Here is a 12,734-nt window from a genome sequence, read left to right as displayed (position 1 = left end):
TAGCAGCCTCCAGCTACCTGAAGGGGGGCATTCCAAAGAGGATGGAGCTAGGCTGTTCTCAATGGTGGCAAATGACAGAACAAGGAGCAATGGTCTCAAGTTGCAGTGGGGGTGGTCTAGGTTGGATATTAGGAAACACTATTTCATTAGGAGGGTGGTGACGCACTGGAATGGGTTACCTAGGGAGGTGGCGGAATCTCCATTGTTCGATGTTTTTAAGGCCTGGCTCGACAAAGCCCTGGCTGGGATAATTTAGTCGGTGTTGGTCCTGTCTTGAGCCGCGGTTCGCCGCTCCAGGCCAATGGGGGCTGCGGGAAGTGGCGCGGGCAGAGGGATGCGCTGACCGCCCTTCCCGCAGCCCCCGTTGGCCTGGAGCAGCTAACCGCGGCCAATGGGAGCTGGGGTCAGCTGAACCTGCAGACGTGGCAGGTAAACAGACTGGCCTGGCCCACCAGGGGTTTTCCTTGGACAAGCTGTGGACCAGCTTTGAGAACCACTGGACTGGATGACCCCCTGAGGTCTCTTCCAACCCTAATATTCTATGATTCTGTGTGGGTGAATTTGAGTCTTAAGTGACTTGCCCATGGTCACATACCAAATCAGTGTCAGAATCAGGACTAAAACCCAGGGGTCCTGATTCCCTGTCCTGTGCTTCAACCACTAGAGTCAGACATTCTCGTCTCTGCTTCATAATAACATTCTCTTCTCTGCTTCATAGTACCTCCTCAGGCGCCTCTGTTGGAATCCTGCCAGGCTGTGGATGAGCTCGCTCTGTGCTCAGCATCCTCTTTGCTCAGCTGCTCGGTTTATATCACATCAGCTTTTCACTTTTCAGTCCACGTAAGCCTAACAGCAAGGTTTCATTCTTCACTTTAAATCACTTCAGCTCTCTTAGGGGGAGCTCCCTGCCTTCTACAATGCTATGGTGTTGCTTTACATTTTAAATGAGGCCTTGGCTACACTGGCACTTTACAGCGCTGCAACTTTCTCGCTCGGGGGTATGAAAAAAACACCCCCCTGAGCACAGCAAGTTACAGCGCTGTAAAGCACCAGTATAAACAGTGCCCCAGCGCTGTAGGCTAATCCCCTCGGAGAAGTGGAGTACGTGCAGCGCTGGGAGAGCTCTCTCCCAGCACTGGCGCCGCGACCACACTCGCACTTCAAAGCGCTGCCGTGGGAGCTCTCCTGCAGCAGCGCTTTGGTGTTTCAAGTGTAGCCAAGCCCTGAGTTTCCTTCAATACCAAAGCTTACAGGGCTGCTGCCAACACCTGTCGCCTCCTCTGCCGTCCTTTAAATTGCTTTGACCCCATTGCTGAATTTGACTCCTTACTTTAAATGACCTCAGTTTCCAAAGCCATTCGGCTTATGTGCCATGATAAGCTTGAGCACTGCTGTGTTAGGGGGCTACTGGTGGCTTCCAGAGAAGCCCCTCTTCCCATGCCCTACTGCAGAAGGGGGTCAGACAGTAACTGCAGCTGTAGGAATGTTAGAGAAGGTGCTTGAGTTCTGTCCTAAGTTTGCCGAGGTGCCATTCTCACAGGCCCCAATTCCAGGTGCAGGGCAGGCCTGGAGGATAATCCATTTCATACTGTTACTTGGAGCTCAGACGTGGAGCTGCATCCTCCCCCATGCCCTGTGAGAATAGAGAACATGACTGCTAACGCTTCCAGAACTGGGTTCCCGGCGCTGAGCAGACGCTGACTAACCAAACTGCACCTATTGTGGGGGACATGGTGGCAGGAGCTCTCGTTAGCTCCCTGAAATGTCATGCAGCCAGATCAGCTAACACGCCAAGGAGCTGAGAGGGTTAGCGCCCCCCACCCCCGGGCCCTGTCGGCTTGTAAGTGAGACCCAGTGTGCCATGCACAGGCTAGGCAGATTCAGAGACAGCTGAGAGAGCTTAGGAGACTGCTACATCCGTCACCAGGAATAGAACCACGGACACTGTTCCACAGCTGGAGAGCATGGCCCAGATCCTACCAAGCACAAAGACCATTCGGAGCCATCCCTCCTTTCTGTCTGTCCTCTCCATGTGCGTGTGGGTGTGTTCCTAATAGTTCCATCACGCACCTCCCACCTGGATAGATCAGAACAGACTGGAACAGGGATAGAAAATGTATCGGGGCGGAGCTGGCAGGCACATGACCTGCTTAGCAAAGTTTCTTCTTTGAGGTTTCTCAGCTGATCAGGTGCCAAAGTCTTTTGTTTCTGAGATTCTCCTTTTACTCGATTCAGCTAAATGTGTCATTTTGGCTGTATGTGGTTTGCTGGAAAAAATGTTCTAACTGCCCTTGAATATATTCCTGAGAGGAGAGCGGAGCCAGAGCCTGATTTCTGAGACCCACCAGCTCCGCTGCTCACAATTCATGCCTCACGCCAGCCCCCCAAGCTTGCAAACCGATTCCCAAATTGTACTTGGAGGTGCTGAGGTCTGAGTGCTTTGAGCAGGAGTGGGGAGGAGGGCAGAGAGGCTAAAGATGATGGTTGTGTGAGAGTGAGGGAATGACACCCCCCCCCACAAAGATAAAGTCATTGGGGGCCCCCCAGCATCCTAATGCTGGCTCGAGGAGTGGGGGAGGAGGGGCTTATGTCAAGTTGGCTGTTTTCCCAGATCAGCTGAACCAGTCCATCACCCAGAGCACCAGCTGTTTTACCAACTGCAAAGCCTGTGCGAAAAGCCCAGATGGAGAGGAGGATGCAGGCGTGGTTCAGGGGACAGCTTCTTATGCCCCTTGGATATTTCTCTTCTGGTTTGACTGGGGTTTGGAAACCAAAAGCTAGATTTACTGAACTGAGCAGGAGTTTTAACAAGCCATTAGCTTTGCACTTTGCTAATTTTTACCCCTCTAGATGCAGCGTGTGGGGAAGTGAAGATGCTCTTTAGGCCCACTGGAACTGTGGTATGGGAGGGCCCGGCCAGGCCCATAATATACATGGGCTTTGTGCAGGGCGTGGGAGAGCTTTATCCGGTGTGAACTGTGCAAGCACAGACATTAGAAGGACCCTATAGGACAGCTGCAGGCAAAAATGCTCCTTGGACTTCACAGCGATCTCTCGCTTCGGCTTCATGCAGTCAAAATGTCCCAGAACCAGGAACACACTGGGGAATCTTGAGTCTCTTCCCACATTCTCTCTCTCAACTGGTTAAGAAGAGAGTGAAGGAGAAAACGATGAACTATGTAGAATCAATCAGAAAGAATGGGTTCCAATTCCAACCCACTCCCACCCCCAAAAAAACCCCGCATGCCATTGGATTGATCAGGCCCAGACAGAGCTGCTTCTCTGTGAGATCCAGACAATCTCCTGCTTTGGTCGCGGAGACCATTAGACTCACCCATGGCCTGGCACCTCCTGCTGTGGTCAATATTTCACAGGCAGTTGACGGTTACCGCCATTGCTGTGCTTGTGCTTACTTTTGCATCATTAATACTATTGTATTGGAGATATTGCTCATGTACATTCCACTCATTTATCTCCCCCACCCTCTGGTCATGCAACATAAGGGGAAGAAATAGCAATGTACATAGAAAATCCTCCATAGATTCTAGTCCCTAGTGAGTGGGGAGGGGAAAATAAGCTATGCCCAGTAAGTGCCTGTATATCTTGGGCTTTCTTCTGGGAAATGATGAGGCAGCTGGGACTTGGGAGCTAGCTTTACTTTGTTCCATGCCTCTGTACAACCTCGAGTTGCTATCTGGTCTGCTAAGATAAGCAGGGTTGGGCTCTGTCATTCCTTGAGTGGGAGACCTGTAAGGAGCACACAGAAGTTTCAGGAAATGATGACGGGGAAGGGAAATTGATATTATTCCATCTGAGTCAGGCCTGCGATCTCTCAGCATGGTGTTAGATGGAGGTGTCCCCACTTGGATCAAGTGCAGCATTGAAGTTCACCCGATCTGGGTTTCATTGTACAAAAGAGCAAATCCTACGTGCTCACGGTGTGAAATTACTTTCATTTTAGAGTAAAGGGACAGTCTCAATTTGAAAATGGAATTTAAAGTATTTCGGTAGTACACCTGCCCTGCCAATTTTCCTGTTTTCCCAACCACATTTTCCTGTTAAAAACATTTCTCTCTTCCTTGCTACTGTATGAAAGACCCATGTAAGCAACAGGGAAAACTGACTGTGGCTCAGCTGGGAAAACAGTGAAACTGGCTCTACACAAATCACTGTCAAACAATAGAGGGAAAATTATTTGTCCTCTATTTTCTTTCAGTTGTAGTCGCTTTAGGTGGTACCTGTGACAAGCACAGATGAAAATGTTCAGAGAGAAGGATGATGATAAGCTAACAGCATCCTTTAAATCAAAACAGCACAAGAAAGAACAAAAGTCAAGTCTCCCGGGGAGAACACAGTGTGTCTCTTCTGTGTAACAGGCTGAGCCCTGAGATCAAAATGGCTGCTGAACTGTGCTCACAGGGCGAGTGCTTACACGTGTAAAGTTATAGGGCATGTATAACGCATGGAAAACACAGGCATCACAAATTCACAGTGACATGCATCATGCTGGCCTCTTGCAACCATTAAAATATCCCATGGCACTTTGCACAAAAGTAGGGCTGTTATCTCTGGTTTTCTGGAGAAATCCCAATGTAAATAGCTACATTATGTCTCTCTAAATTCTGCATGTAGTTTCCATTGGCTAAAATAATCTTCCCTTCCCCTCCTAATAACAGTTGTGTCGTGTTGCAGTGTGCTGTTATATAGCCACAGAGCACCTCCCCAGAGGTGGCACCTGCATGAAAGCTGTTGTGCAAAACTGTGATGAGTTGGTTTTTGGTGGTGGTTTTGGCATATTTGGGTGAGTGAGTCTGGGACAGAATGGTTTAAATTGTCACTTAATGCCCTGGAAGGCGCGCAGTGATGAGGTTGGTATATGAACCTGAACAGGCAAAAGTTCAGAAAAAACTGCAATGGGCTCTTTAGACCTGGAGGCAAAAACACAGCCATGGCATAATCACGAGCCTATGGCTCAACTCGAGGGGTTTGAAACCTCAGCGTGTGGTGTTGGAGTCCAGCTGCGTACAGGGGGCCCAAAGAAATTTAACACGGACGGCTGTCAGGCAGGGGCTTTTGAATTCTGACTGTTTGGGGGTGGTGCATGCATCCTTGTGCTGCTTCTGGGCACTGGCCGTAATTAGGAGCTGGTCTGGCTGTGTGAGACAGTCTGTATGCTTAATGGAGACTTGGAAGGAGAATTGAATTCCTGAGCTAGCACTTGTGGCTTAATCTATGGCCAGCGCCGGTGCTAGGAATAAGAAATTGCTTAGGGGCCCCAAGCAGCTCAAGGGGGCCCCCTATTAATCATTAGTATGTGTTATGGAGAAGGCCCCAAAATATTCCTGCTGAGGGCTCCCAATGGGCTAGCACTGTCACTGTCCATGGCTGCCTCTGGGGGCAGGGGCTTTGCTTAGGAGGAGCAATATATCCCAGCTGGATAATAGGTCAAAGCCAGAGTCAGGCTTTTTAATCAGCAAAACAGAGAATCCCAATCAGCTCAAAAGATTCAGTGGTTCAGTCCTGCGAAGCACCCAGAACCTGAGGCTGAGTCAAATGGTGCAGACCTCTCAGATCTGAAATAGTAGGCTGAGTAGTTCATGAAATTAGGAGTTGTCTACCTGGGAAGATCTTTCCAGATTAAGATAGGATGTGAATGTAAAGTGGAATAGCTATTTGTAATTCTGCAATTGCTCCCATGTAGACACATTTATTCCAGAGGAGCTATTTTGTCATTCCTATTCCACTGAATTTCCCTATGTAAACAAGTCCTAAAACGGTTCTTCGGGGTTGCTGGTTGGCATGGGAGTGTGATGTGTTCTGACGCACATCGTCCAGCTCTGGCTTGGACCAGGAAATTCAGGGGGGCGCACAAATGGAATTATGTTAAAATAAAATGGAACAACAAAAAAGTTTTGGTTCAGGATTCAGTTCAAGTCAAGCTGAACAGACCACCTGGACCAATAATTCATAACACTTTGTACTCCATAGTCCTTCGTAGGGAGATATCAGAGGGGTAGCTGTGTTAGACTGGATCTGTAAAAAGCGACAAAGAGTCCTGTGGCACCTTATAGACTAAACAGAAGTATTGGAGCATGAGCTTTCATGGGTGAATACCCACTTTGTCAGACGCATGTGGTGGAAATTTCAAGCATCAGTCTTGCCTGCATATTTTTATACCTGCCTCTGGAAATTTCCACCACGTGCATCTGATGAAGTGGGTATTCACCCACGAAAGCTCATGCTCCAATACTTCTGTTAGTCTATAAGGTGCCACAGGACGCTTTGTTGCTTTTTTGGGGGAGGGATAGCTCTGTGGTTTGAGCATTGGCCTGCTAAACCCAGGGTTGTGAGTTCAATCCTTGAGGGGGCCATTTAGGGATCTGGGGCAAAAATCTGTCTTGGGATTGGTCCTGCTTTGAGCAGGGGGTTGGACGAGATGACCTCTTCAGGTCCCTTCCAACCCTGATATTCTATGATCCAGAGTGCCTCACAAGCAGCAATGAAGTTAGCTCTCCAGCACCCCTGTAAAATAGGACATCTCTTGAGACACAGCATTGAAGTAACCTATCCAACCGCATATAGTCAGTTAGTGCTAGAACTGGGACTAGAGCCCAGAAAGCCTGCTGCCCAGCCTACAGCATTCCCCACAAACCACTAGGCCACACTGCCTCTCAGCCTGGGAGTTTATCAGACTCTGAAGCAACAGACATCACTAGCTGACATTATTCTGGAGGACATTCCCCTAGGATTATATGGTATGTGCCTGTCCACTCCTGAATGGAGAGCTGAGAACAGGAGTTATGAATTCTCTGCTCTGACGACTGCTCCTCTTGGTTAGTGTTTTTGTTTTCAAAGGCCTGAGGAAGATGTACATTGAATAACTCAGGCACCACTGTACATGCCCAGGGCAGCTGCTTGAGATATTTGTACAGTTACATGAGCCTATGCACCAGGACTTGTCAATGCCAATGTTCCCTATGAACAGACATTCTGGAACTGTGCATTGCCTGGGTGGAGAGATCTGGGCATGCAGATAAGGAGTGAAGGGTCAGTGTATGGCAATGGGAATGTGCGGGATTTGTCCAAACGACATATTGACAAGTGAGGCATCGGCGTGTGATGACAGCACGTTGGTGCATGGGGCGAGGGGGCTGCTTTGTCCCTCGCTGAGCAAGCATCAGGATGGGAAAGAAAGGACTGTGCAGTGTGGGGAGTGGGATTGCAGTGTGATTGTTTTGTTCTGTAGGAAATACAAACAGGTGGAAAGCACTTAGCAGGGGCAGAGCACAGGAGGTTAAAGCTGTGCAGGGAAGTCAGGGTGAGGTCTGGAGAACCAGTCTGGGCAGAGCTTTAAATGTGTCATATATTGCTCCCTCTTTCCCCTTGAGGTAGGTGTATCTATCTCCATTGACTTAATCCATTTCCCCCTTTCCTCTTGTTTCTGGGAAGCAGGATAGAGCCCTCTGGACCCCCTCCATAGTTTGTAGCCCCCCTTGTCCCAGCTGCAGTGGTTTCGTCCTGAAGTTCAAACAAACACTTGGCCTCTCGATGAATCTTTAAACCCGATTGCGAGAGAGGGCCCTGCTATCCTGGGGACTGGGACACAGCAGGGCTGTGTCTGTTTTCTGGGTCCCCCTGTTCCTTCCCTTCCGCAGTGACAAAGCGTCAATCAGGCTGTAATGGAAACTAAGAGAAGCTGACTGGTACAAAGTGACGGCTTTGTGATCCCATCTTCAATTCACCCATGGTACTCTGGTGCTGGGAGGTCCCAGCCAGCCCCTTGGGCAGTCTGTTGCAGGATCTGGGGGCCACTGGAGTGGTGTGTATGCAACTTCCAGGGTGGGGAGGAGAGGAAGCCACACACAAGTTTCAAAGCAGCATACTCGGTCCGTGATCATTATTTGTGTGGGTTTGGCACCTTCTGTCTCAAACCATCTTAAAACCATTAATGCATTGAGCTTCACAGCTCCCACAGCTCAATGTGGGAGACAAGTATCATCACCCCCATTTTACAGATGGGGTCACTGAGGCGCAGACAATTTGAGAAACTTGCCCAAGACCACACAGTGAGTCAGTGGCAGTGCTGGGAATAAAGCCCTGCTCTTCTGCACTTTAACCACTAGACATTCTTCCCCCTCTGTGGCATGTTGTAAGGCAGTCAGGAAAGGAGAATGCAAACCACAGAAAAGAAGGGGTTCTTAAATGACTGAAGATGGCGGACTGGTATGAGAGTTAGGGAGCTGTTTCAGAGGATTGGCAATCACCTGGTTTCCTAACCTCTCCAAAATAAATTGCTAAATGGGCAAGTGCAGTTTGGGGAGAGGGGACTCCGAATCCTTGTTTCTAAATATAATATTGTCTTCAAATAAGCTCCCCCAGTGCTGCCGCTCCAGCCAGCATGAGCTGGCTCCATGGCACCCAGGGATTAGAACAGAAACACTGATGCAGCCCTGAAGGTGAGCAGTGCTGATTGGCCAGTAGAAAAGTGTTGGAATATCAGACAGATCACAGAGGCTCAGAAAAAAACCTGGGGCTCAGAGGGGCTGAATGCAATAAAAATCATCTCTGTGGGATTTGAACTCTCTCCTTGGGATGGGTTTTGTTCTTTGAGTGTTTGGATATAAACACATTGGTGTGTTTAATGTAAATTCCCTCTTACACCAGGCAGCCCGGTCTTGCTGATTGTTCTGTGCAAGGAGTGAGGTTACTAACCATTTCCTGGGCGCTGTCTAGTGCTTCGAAGAAGCAGGGGTCAAGAGGCGAACGGACGCACAGTGATCCAGAGGCCTGGCTTGGAAAGTGGGTGCTGGACCTGACTCAGTTTCCTCATCTGTAAAGTGGCAGTGATTATACATGCTCAGGGGTCATATGGAGATTAAAATTGTTTGCAGAGCAACACTGGTGATGATGATCAGTGCTAATGCTAAGGGACCTGACCTAAGCCATGTGGCTACCTCCTACCAACGCTTTCAATACCTCTTCTGCCCCCCCCCCCCCAGAATGTTTACATTAGGTTGGTGCCAGCATTAGAGAAAGTGTGCCCCCTAGGGGTTTGGAGGAATCCGGCACAGAGCCCTGGGCTATACAGATAGGCCAAATCTAGGAGTAGGATGAGGGTGGGAGCTCTGTAAGGGGACATGAGGAAAGTGGCCCCAGGGAATGGGGCAGGGGGAAGAGATACCCCAGGAGAGAGGAAATGAAGACACCTGGGGTGAGATATTCTGCGTGAGGAGTAAGAAATGGGAGTAGTAGAGGAACTAGAAAGGCACAGGGGAGGTGTGTTTGTGTGACAGGTGTGATGGTGTGGTGGGGCACAGATTTGGGGGCGGATAAATGAACAGGGAAAGGGCAAGACTATGGCAGGCAGAGGAAGAGGGGAGGAATGAAGAAGAGAGACAGGAATAATCAAAGGGGAAAGGAAACGCACAAGGCAGGTAGGGAAGGAAAAGAGGAACTGGTAGGAAGCGAAGGAGAGAGAGAAGGAGAGCAGGGCCACACAGACACAGCTTCAAGGAGAGGTGGCTTATAAGTGGAGACATAGGTGCCAACTTTTCCTGGCACCGGTGGGTGCTCGCGCCCCCCTGGCCTTGCCCCGACTTCACCCCATCCCAGCCCCTATTTCTACCCCTTCCTTGCCCCTCCTGGACTCCTTTCCCAAATCCATGCCCCAGCCCCGCCTCTTCCCCGAGCCTGCTGCATTCCCCCTCCTCCCTCCCAGCGCTTGCTGCCGTGAAATAGCTGTTTTGCGGCAGGCATCGCTGGGAGCTAGGGAGCGAAGCAGGGATGCAGTGCACTCAGGGGAGGAGGCGGAGGCCGAGTGGAAGTGGAGGTGACGGGGGGGAGCTGCTGGTGGGTGCAGAGCACCCACCAATTTTTTTCCATAGGTGCTATAGCCCCAGAATACCGACAAAGTCTGTGTGTGCGTGTGTGTGCGTGTGTGTGTGTGTGGTTCCAGAGCTGATTAGAGAGGGACACAAAGGAACGGATTTTCCATGCTCAGTCCCTACTCATTGGGCTAATTCTAGTCCCATGTTAGTTAATAGGAGCTTTACCACGGACAGATGTCAGTGGGAGCACAGTTAGGCCAAAGCACTCAATGTGCTGTGAAACCTTTCTACTGTGGGTAAAACCCACGTTGCCATTTTATCACAAGTGTTATGTTTCATGTTTTTCTTAAAGCCTCAGCTCCTGGAGTCATGTGAAAGCCTCATTTAAAAAATAGTAAATTTCTTGCCTTCATGCTTATGAAGAAAGGCATGAAAATGTGATCTGAGGTGCATCCTACATGGTCAAAAGTAGGAAGTAAGGAACCCCCAATTGGGGTAAAAGTCATGAAACATTTTAATAAACTCATGATTTTGGGAGGGCAAGTTCATAACTGTTGAACGCGTGGGGATGGCAGTACTGGGAAACTGTTCTGCGCCTGGGCTGGTGACTGTTGTTTGAGTGTTTTGTTTTTCAGGCCCAGAAAGATCCCAGGAGAACAGAGAGGAAACCGTCCAGTTATTTTTAAAACCTTGTACTTTACTTCCTGTTGTGTATTATTTATTACCCATTATCATTAGGATTATTCCAGGGAAACTGTCTTTAATGGCCAACCAAGGGGCCAGCAAAAATTAGTCACCTAGTGGAGCTGCATCTTTTAGTAAAGGACAAACACAGCTGAACTGGAGACTGGTGCATAAGGCAGGGGTCTGCCTACAGACAGTGATTATGATGATGATGGTGATGATTAGTCTGTATTGTGGTAGTGTGTAGGAGCCCTAGTCATGGACCAGGACCCCATTGTGCAAGGTGCTGTACAAACACATCAAAATGACAGTATCTGCCCCAAAGAACTTACAATCTAAGGGCATGGCTGTACTAGAGAGCTTACAGCAGTCGAGCTGTACCAATGCAGTGAGGAAGTCAGGGCTAGAGGGGAGGGATAGCTCTGTGGGCTGAGCATTAGCCTCTTAAACCCAAGACTGTGAGTTCAGTCCTTGAGAGGACCAGTTAGGGATCTGGGGCAAAAATCTGTCAGAGACAGTACTTGGTCCTGCTATAAAGGCAGGGGACTGGACTCAATGGCCTTTCAAGGCCTTTTCCACTTCTCTGAGATAGGTATATCTCCATATAATAATGTCCCTTCACCACATACTCATCTAGCTACTGGTTAGAGCAGCAGTAGGCAACCTTTCAGAAGAGGCACACTGAGTCTTCATTTATTCACTGTAATTTAAGGTTTCACATGCCACTAATACATGTTAACATTTTTAGAAGGTCTCTTTCTATAAGTCTATAATATCATATCTAACTAAATATAACTAAACTATTGTTGTATGTAAAGTAAATAAGGTTTTTAAAATGTTTAAGAAGCTTCATTTACAATTAAATTAAAATACCGAGCCCCCACGGACTGGTGGCCAGGACCCAGGCAGTGTGTGTGCCACTGAAAATCAGCTCACATGCCGCCTTCGGCACGTGTGCTATAGGTTGCCTACCCTGGGGTTAGAGCCATGAATTTTAGCAATCACACACATGGATTGCCAACTCGCTCTATTTAGGAGGGACACTTTCTGTGTGTTAAGCAAAATCTCTCTCTTTTTTCCTAGTGAGTGCCTATAAAAAATACCCATCCAACCGATTTCAAAGCAGTGCCCCCGTTCACCTCCCCACGTGTCCCGATTTATAACTTCCAGATGTTGGCAGGACTGTTCAAACCTAGAAAGGAGGAAAAGTCTGTTGATTGTAGGTTCAGGGTCTCTGCTGGTTTCCTGCATTTTTTCTCTTTGTTAAAGTCCCTAAACTGGAGTTTAAGAAAACTAGGAAAAATTCCTAGCCTTCCAGGGTCCTAACCTTTCAGTAGCAACTGATCCACCATTGTCCATTTGGAGTCTGCAGATAGCTGGGGCAATAGCATGGATTACTCTCATTCACCTCAGGAGGCTGTTAACTTTCAAGCTGAATCATTATCACTTTAGTGTTGGCTTTGTTAACCCTTTCTTTAACCATCATCCTGGCAGAAGCTTCCAACTGCTGATGTGCTAATCTAAAAATACAGCTGCATGTACTTATCCCAGCCTGATGTTCTCCTAGGTAATATGGCTGTGGGGTTTTGAATACACAAAGCACTTAATATTCTTTCAGCTGTTGGAAAAACTCAGACATGAAAGTCCAGTTTCTGACCTTGGGATTGGGACTCCATGTTTGCAGGATTGCACCTTTTAGCAACAGTGACCGCTAATGAAGTTTTGCCTGGTTCTCATTGTACTTAATAATAGTTACAATATGTGGATTCAGCATCTGTTTGGGGGCTCAGACCCCATCGGTTAAGATCCACAACCCCCTGGCATCATGAACCATATATTGGGTCAGAGTCAGCCCTACTGTAACCCATTTGCATAGGAGTCTTCACCTCTAGCCCCTTGATCTTTGGTACAGCAGGACTGAACTGCTTCTGCTCTCAGGCCTTCTGTACCCACAGAGGGCACCTAGGAGTGGCCATGCTGGATCAGACCAATGGTCCCAGTCCTGTTACTGACTTGCTGGGAGGTCTTGGACAAGGTATTTCACCTCCTTGTACCTCAGCTTCCTCTTCTGAACAATGGTGGCACTGGCCATGACCGGCTTCATAAGTGGGCAGCCCTCGGTAGTTACTGATTGCATAATACCTCCCAACATTTCCAGTGGCTAAAGTGGGACAGGTCCTGGGGGTGAGAAGTGTTTGTGTGTCAGGTGCTGCCCCCGGGGGT

General features: G+C 48.6%; 1 protein-coding gene across 2 annotated transcripts in view; it reads left to right on the top strand.

Moving 5' to 3' along the window:
* The window catches only part of RALGDS (ral guanine nucleotide dissociation stimulator), a 104,477-nt gene that overhangs the window by 47,991 nt on the left and 43,752 nt on the right, over window positions 1–12,734 (top strand). The window lies entirely within an intron of this gene.

The sequence above is a fragment of the Gopherus evgoodei genome, chromosome 16 (genome assembly GCF_007399415.2).
Source record: "Gopherus evgoodei ecotype Sinaloan lineage chromosome 16, rGopEvg1_v1.p, whole genome shotgun sequence".
NCBI classification, from domain to species: domain Eukaryota; kingdom Metazoa; phylum Chordata; order Testudines; family Testudinidae; genus Gopherus; species Gopherus evgoodei.
Note: the sequence above shows the minus strand (reverse complement) of the source record. Positions and strands in the feature narration are given on the sequence as shown.